The sequence below is a fragment of the Salvia splendens genome, chromosome 9 (assembly GCF_004379255.2).
Source record: "Salvia splendens isolate huo1 chromosome 9, SspV2, whole genome shotgun sequence".
Lineage (NCBI taxonomy): Eukaryota > Viridiplantae > Streptophyta > Magnoliopsida > Lamiales > Lamiaceae > Salvia > Salvia splendens.
Window position 1 is genome coordinate 33,778,770 of NC_056040.1, and position 7,875 is coordinate 33,786,644.

General features: G+C 33.8%; 1 long non-coding RNA gene across 1 annotated transcript; it reads right to left on the reverse strand.

Annotated features, from left to right (window-relative positions):
* Positions 1 to 4,114: 4,114 nt before the first annotated feature.
* LOC121747135 lies at positions 4,115 to 6,279 on the reverse strand. Its single transcript, XR_006039139.1, has 3 exons — positions 6,056 to 6,279; positions 5,597 to 5,798; positions 4,115 to 4,638 (listed from the first exon to the last, which is right to left on the reverse strand). It is a non-coding gene; the product is annotated as an uncharacterized LOC121747135 (long non-coding RNA).
* Positions 6,280 to 7,875: the final 1,596 nt, after the last annotated feature.

Consider the following 7,875-nt stretch of genomic DNA (forward strand, 5'->3'; position numbering starts at 1 on the left):
AATGTTAAGAAATCATCCTGCTTCTCGGCCAAAAACAACTTGACAGCCTCGTTCAAATCGGGCAGCTGGGAAGACTCGGTGCGACGACTTCTGGAGTGGCTTGTTCCTTCACCGTGAGGACTGGAGACAGATTTCTCACGAGGCTGTTTTCCAGACCGACGGGCTGGACTAGCTTCCTCATGGTTATCACGGACGGAAGCACGGGTATTATGTGATCTGGTATGCATTTTTTTGGTGGAAGAGGATCAAAAACTCGCTTTTATCACAGATTTGGTTCTCTGGTTCCCACAGACGGCGCCAGTGATGATTGGGCGAATTTCTGATGGTAATAAATGCAGGTAATAAATATAGATCACGACACAGAAAGTTACGTGGTTCGATTTACTGAGGTAAATCTACGTCCACGGGAAGAAAGGAGGGCAAATTTGTATTGCTTGATCTGGATTACAGCTTACAATACTGACTTGCTATATGAGATTCGATATCTAGAGAGCTTAACCCTTGTCTATCTGATCTAAGTTCTATTTATACATTTGAACCAAGATCGTGGCTTGCAGGTTGACAACTGCTTTATACCACTAGATAGATCGTGGGTGTAGTGGAGGTCGTGGAGGTCCTGCATGGGTCCACTATCTCCTTGTTCGGTCGAATACTGAGACCGAACTGCTGAACTTTGCCGATCAGCTTTTGCCGATCTGAGAGTAGGGCTTGATTGGTTCTTTTACCGAGCTGTAGGCTGCGACCGAACTCTTTGGTTGTGCCGAACCGAACTGAACTCTTTGGTCGTGCCGAACTGATACTCTTTCTTGGGTTTTGGGCTAATGGGTCGTCACCGCTATTGGGCTCGCCATTAGGGTTTAGTTGTTTAGTTCGTACCCCATCAATGAGCATAAGATGAACGACGTACACTGCAAGGGGCGAGTTCAAATTTATATGTCTATATACATTGACGACTTAAGGTGTTTAAGACCCATGCAATAGTTGTAACTGACTAATTTGGTGAAATAAGAATTATTGAGATGATGTAGATAATACATACTCTAGTTGTGCATCCTCTTCACAAACTAGAACGTTAGACGAGCACCAGCCATATACAAATTCTCCATGAGGGAGTAGAAAGATTGTTGCTAAAGCTTCCATCTAAAAGAACACATTTATAGGGTCAGAAAAAAAAATGCACGATTTCCTTGATAAAAGATTATAACTATTGATGAATCAAGAGAATTGATGTGTATAGTATAGCATACCAATTTCCATTTACTCTTGAGATATAAAACGTCAAATAAAACAAATAACTAACCATCATACATTGACAAATAGCTTAAACTCATTTGTATATCTTTGCAATGATAAAAACCAAATGAGGAGATGAGTCTGTTCTATATTATTTTCTCTCTTAATTTACTTTTCCCCCACTTTAACTATTTATTATGATTTTTACAAAATATATGGGGAAAAATGAAATGGGTCATCTTATCTGGGACAGAAGGAGTAGTATATAATTAAGTGCATTGAATAATTTGAATTGTCGTAATAGTTGAAGTGACAAGTTGCTAATTTGGTAGTAAGGTGGGAGAGGAAGTGACGAGGCAAAACAATGGATACTTTAAGGCCATGTTTGGTTGACGAGAAAGTAAAGTTGGCAAGGAAAATGATTCCTGGGATCCCGGGAATATGATTCCTAATAATTTTACTTTCCTATGTTTGAAAAATATCAAAATGTTAAATTTATATTTAATTCAAACACTAAACTAAAAATATAATCTACTTATTATTTTTTTATTTATAAAAAGAATAATGATATAAAATTTTTAATAATTTATTAATTTCAAATGGTAATAATTATATTATTATATTATGATGGATAGTTTAAATATGGATTATTCATCGTAATATATAATAATCATAATAAATATTATTATTATTATTATTATTATTATTATTATTATATTTATGAAAATTATAATTGAATAAATTTTATAATTTAAAATTTCACTAGAATTTATTGATTAATTATTAATTTATACAATAATGATAATTATTTATTATTATATGATTTATATTATATAATTATATTTTAATTATTTAATAATAATAATAATATTAAAAATAATATATAATTATTATAATCATATTTTTATAATCCTGATAATTTTAATTATAGTTATTTTTATATTGAAATTAAGTAGTATGATTTATAATTTTAAATTATTTTTAAAATATTTTAATTATTAATAATAATAATAATAAAACTATACTATATTGCATTAAATATGTAAAAATCCTAAAACTGGGAAAAAGAATACCTAAGAAAAGTTGGGATTCAGAATCCTTGAATGTTGTACTAACTTTCCTTGTCCTCGGGATTCTGATTACTTTCCCAGTTTGATTAAAAACCAAAACAAACATAGGAATTTAGAATTTAAGGAATTAAATTATTTTCCTAGACACAATCCTGACAACCAAACATGGCCTAAGAGACATACAAAATAAATTGTAGATTAGTAATGGCCTAAGCATTTCAAATAAGTTAAGTACCAAAATAAAACACACGACAGCGAGCTTCAGTATTAATAAATATAATACATGATAATAAATTATATATTTGCATGATTTCGTACTTCAAGATCCCTTTCTTCCAAAACTTCGAAAATATAAAAAACTTATAACAATTACTATTATAACAATTACTACTACATGATAAGACTGGTACAAAGTAAATAAATTAGCAAAACATAATCCAACCTACACCACACTAGTAAGACAATCAAGTAGACATCCAGTTTTCATTTAGACACAATCAAATGAAAGTGCAGAACAATTAATGAAGAAATTGGGAGCAAACCATGCTCATAATAAGACCATTACAGCCAATAAACGAATCAACTAACACACTCGAGGCTGTATATGAATAACTATCGCAGCATCTCTTAGTCTTCAATATATAAGACTGATTCTATCATCTTGACAACAACATCAACATTTCAAGCACATTATAAATAAAAACTCTAGTCAACAAGTCAAGTGTACCAAAAGCTCATAAAAACCAAACTACTAACACTCACCTAAAATCAATGTAACTGAAACATTAAAGAGATTCTACCTGAACTACAGGCTTTAATACATCAAGCCAGAACTTCCAAAGAGCACACAAGAAAGCTTGGACACAAATCACAGATTCAAAAAACAGCTAGAGGCGCTATGTCTGTTGAGGCATTGATAGTGTAAGATTGAAAGAGATGATTGAGACGTGCATGTGTGCGAGGTGCAGATCAAACAGGTCCAGAGGATTCACCTAGGTCTAGGAACTCCCTAAACTTATTTGTCTGTGTCGTTAGGATACTTTCAACCGCTATCAAAATCTTAACCCATTTACTATTGGTTAGTGCAGGATAGTAAGGATCGATCTCACAGAGAAGGACGGGGTAAGCAAGTGTTCAGAGAACTTGGAAGGGGTTGGCCGCTGGCACGCAACTCATGGTTAAGACTTGATTAACTACTAGACTTAGGGAAAATTAAAGGTGACTATCCTAGCTGGTAGACCTAGGGAACAGAAAGAGAACGTACGCATGCATGAGTAATAGAAATGAAGTTTAACTAGAAAATATTAAACAGCCAAACTACTAGACCAGGTAAACAGATTTCAAAAAAAAAACAGTTGGTCAATACGTAACATGCAGTGGGGACCATTTTCCCGAATTGGTTATGACGAAAGAAAAGCTGCAGAGAGTAACAACACCAGCAGAGATCCAACTTCTGACTAACTTATACCTTCATCTTCTCCAACAATCTAACTTAACAGAGGCACACAAATCCGACTTCAAACATTACGATCAAACATGAAATGACTAGATCTAAACTACTAGACCGAGCAAAACATGCAGAAAACAATAAACATCCATAAACATGCAAAATTCAGAACATCACGACTCAGATCCACAACTCTGTTTAACAATTCAACTTAGATCAACCAATAACAAATTCCAATACGTCAAACCCATACTCCTCAATTCCGATTCAACGACAAATCAACTCCATCTCCACTCCAAATCAAACATCAATAGCGAAAAGCATCCAAAACAGTAAATACCAACAATCAAACATCAGAATCAGCTGAATAGAAAACGTAAACTTCCATAACTACGATATTTAAGGTTCAACACTGAAACAAATCACACCGAGCTTCTAAAACGATGAAGTCTCGGCTTAAAACGACAGAAAACGACAGAAAACAGTAAATTATATCTTCGCCCTTCACGAGGACGATGTTACACAACAGTAATTGGATTAGGCTACCACGAACTCCCAGAATTTACCCCATAATTGCTTTAGTGCGCAGAGAAATATGTGTGTGAAGTGATGATCTAAGAGCGAAAAGTGAATGTGATGAGTCATCCCTCTCTTCATGTCGTGTGTCTATTTATAGCTTAGGCTCGAACATCTAGGGTAATTTCTCTGATGATTTGTCGATTTTGCCCTCCTAGAAAGTCCTTCAAAAAGATACTTTTCCGCTCACAGCTGCTTCCGCAATCTCCTAGGTAAGGTTGCAGCTGGCTTCTTCACTCCATTTTCCTTCAGTTTCCTCTGTTTAGTAGATTTCTCCTTCTGTTTCCTTGACCTGACAGATTCTCTACGCACCTAAACTTAAAACGTGTATTAGTTCATATAAATCATAGAACTTAACCCCATAACCGATGCATGAAATTGGCCTTATCAGGCATCACCTCACAGATCACTTTGAGCATGTATACTCAATTCTAGATAAACATTAAATTATAGCAGGTGAAACCTAAAAAAGCAAAAGGACATTCTAACTAAAAATAGAACAAAATACATTTCATACAGGATAAGATGTCTAGCTTAGAAGATTCTTAAAACTTAGAATTCAGCGAATAAGAAACAACAAAATACTAAGGTTCTCCAGTCTTCTACAGATCATCTCCTTGCTAGTACTTTGAAAATCTAGTCAACTCCGAGTGGCAAGAAGCAATAGCCAAGAGAAATGTGAGAACTCCTACAAGATGCTTAAAGGACATCTATCTTGAATAAGGATGGTATCGACTACTGCCACTATAACCTGCTCTACCTCCATAAATTCCACCATAACTAGCACCAGGGCCAGAGTCATATCCACCACTTGCCCCAGCTCTACCATAACCTCCATAACCCCCCTCCACGACCATAGGCACCTAGCCCACTACTATACCCCCACCAAAGCCTCCACCGTAAGAACAAAATCGGCCAGAGTAGCTACGTGGCGGAAATGATGTCACTTGAACAATTCGTGGTAGTTTTTCAATTAGATGATCAAAATGACAAAAAAATATGCTGGTAAACTTACAAAACTCATTCTAGCTTTCACAATTGCTGAGCCCAAATTTTAAGATAAATGCTTAAAGGGATAACACCAATCTACAAATAAGCACGCGATGACCTGCTCTTTCAACCTAAGAATGTTTGGACATCACAACAAGTTTAATAGCTTCACACATCAAGAAGTGAACCCATATTCTCATAAACCCAAATCTAACTCCCAAACATATCTAGCCAAACAGGAAGATAAAATTTGTAAATTGGAAAATTAGTGGAAACTTACTAAGACGAAATTGACAGTGACAATGCAGCCGATATGGGTGGAGTATGACACCGACCGAAGTGAGCCTCCGACGGCAGCGACTGCTCAGTGGATCCTGGAGCGCCTCTCACAGCTCGGCGAGAATCGGCGTCACCGAAATTAGACGGCGAGTCCGTGAGGAGGTCGATGGTGACGTGTATCCCGCCTCATATTAAATAAAACACTGACATACAACAAAGACAGTGAAATTCCAAAAAGGAACACAAAATACAAATAAACAAGGGAAAAAGACAATAACTCAAAGAAATTTAACAAATTAAAACTCCATAATTCACCTTTTTCTAGCTTAATTTGCACGCATGATCACAAACTACAAGTTAGCCCCCAACTAAACCAGTTTCGCAAACCCATTTCGAATACCATTTCCAGAAAGCTAAAATAAACATACAACTAAAAGAAAATTCGGCGAGGAAAAGTTACCGAAGATTGCTTCCACGTCGGCGACGCCTGAAGCCACGATGAGCAGCCGGCATCGGCGGCGGCGTTGCAGCCGGAGAATTCGAGATGACTCAGAGGAGACAAGAGGTGGTCAATGTAAGTGATGCTTTTTCCAACGGTAATTAAAATTAAAATTTGGGATGAATCAGTAATGTAATCGACCAAAATTTTTAATTTAATTAGAAAGGATAATTCTTTGGGGTGGGATTAATTCCATGATGCGCCGAATGAGTTGAATAAATTAGGGCTGACTATAGTGGGCTATATTTAAATAATTCTTTAAATAGGCTTATTAATTATTTTTTGATCTATATTGATTAATGGGTTAGAAAGGGTTGATTAATTCTTTGGTCTAGATTGATTTAGTTAATGATAGGCTTATTTAAATAATTTGAGGTTAATTGGTCAAATACGCTGGATTATTCAGTAACTCCGACACGAATTAATATCTGAATTTATTTAATTCTTCAGGATATTCAAGTCAAAGGCATGAATTGTCGGATAAAGTTCATTCAAATAATTAAAGCCTGATTTAATTCATGCAAAAGAATATTGTAAAGTTCCCTAAGAAAGACTAGTAAATAAAATTAACATACATGCATTCTAATTTAGTTTGAATATTATATTGAGTTTAATCAGCATATTATGCTTATTTTAAAAAGACTATACCGGCAAGAAAGTTAAGACCGAAGCGAGAATTTCAATTAAGAATTTAATCAAACGAGGTGGATTTTCTATCATATACTATTGTATGGGCTCTCTTCCTAAATACTCACTCAGTACATGAAAAATAATTTCATTTTGTCATTTTGAGATTTCTTAAAAAGTAGTCTCATTTCTAAAATTAGAATAGTTTCTTTCTCATACTTTGTCCATTTTTTCTCATCTCTCCTAATTTACCACTTTTTATTCGGAAGGGATCACCTAATACACTTTATAATACATTTTCTAATACACCACTTAAAAATAGATACATGGATCTCATATTTATGGAGAATCCATCCTCTCTCTTCTACTTTTTATATCTAATTTTTTCTTTTTCATTTTTAATCTAAATAATTGTATTAACTTTCTCCTCTACTCTTTATATCTTATATTCTTTTTATTTTTAATCTAAATAATTGTATTAACTTTCTTCAATAAAAAATGTCGCCTTTCCAAATTTTTTTTTAAGTGAATTTTTCTATAGCATGAGTATTCTTATTTGCAAAAAAACATAATTTTTTTATTATTTTGATTTTATATACTACTATACTCTAAACAACTCAAGATATCGTGAACTTTAGAGTGAAAAGCAATCATTAATTTTAATTCTCCAATAAGTCATGAATTGTAATATTTATGATTTATGTAGGAATCATAAAGTTTATATCCTCATTTATATTGAGATAATAGTAATTTAAACTAGTATAAAATTTGTTTTAATAATATCCAACGAGAATAAGAAAATTACTTTAAAACAATCCATAGAAATTTACATAACATTTTATATATTAGAACAATCAAATGCATTATGAGTACATCCTAATAAATCATAAATTGGTATTCTAGTATAGTTAATCGTGTAAAATAAATATTTTGAAATAGGGTTATTTGCCTGTAAATATATGAACTTTTAATTGTTTCTTTTTTTTCCCGAACTTTTTTAGAATATAAATGTATGAACTTTGGACTTTTTTTATTTTCCCCAAATTAAAGCTGAGGTGTTCATCGGAAGTGTCAATGTAACGACCCGAAATTTCGTAAATTTGAAAATCAGCAATAGAAATCGATAGTCTTAATTAGAGGTCTCGGTGAGTAAA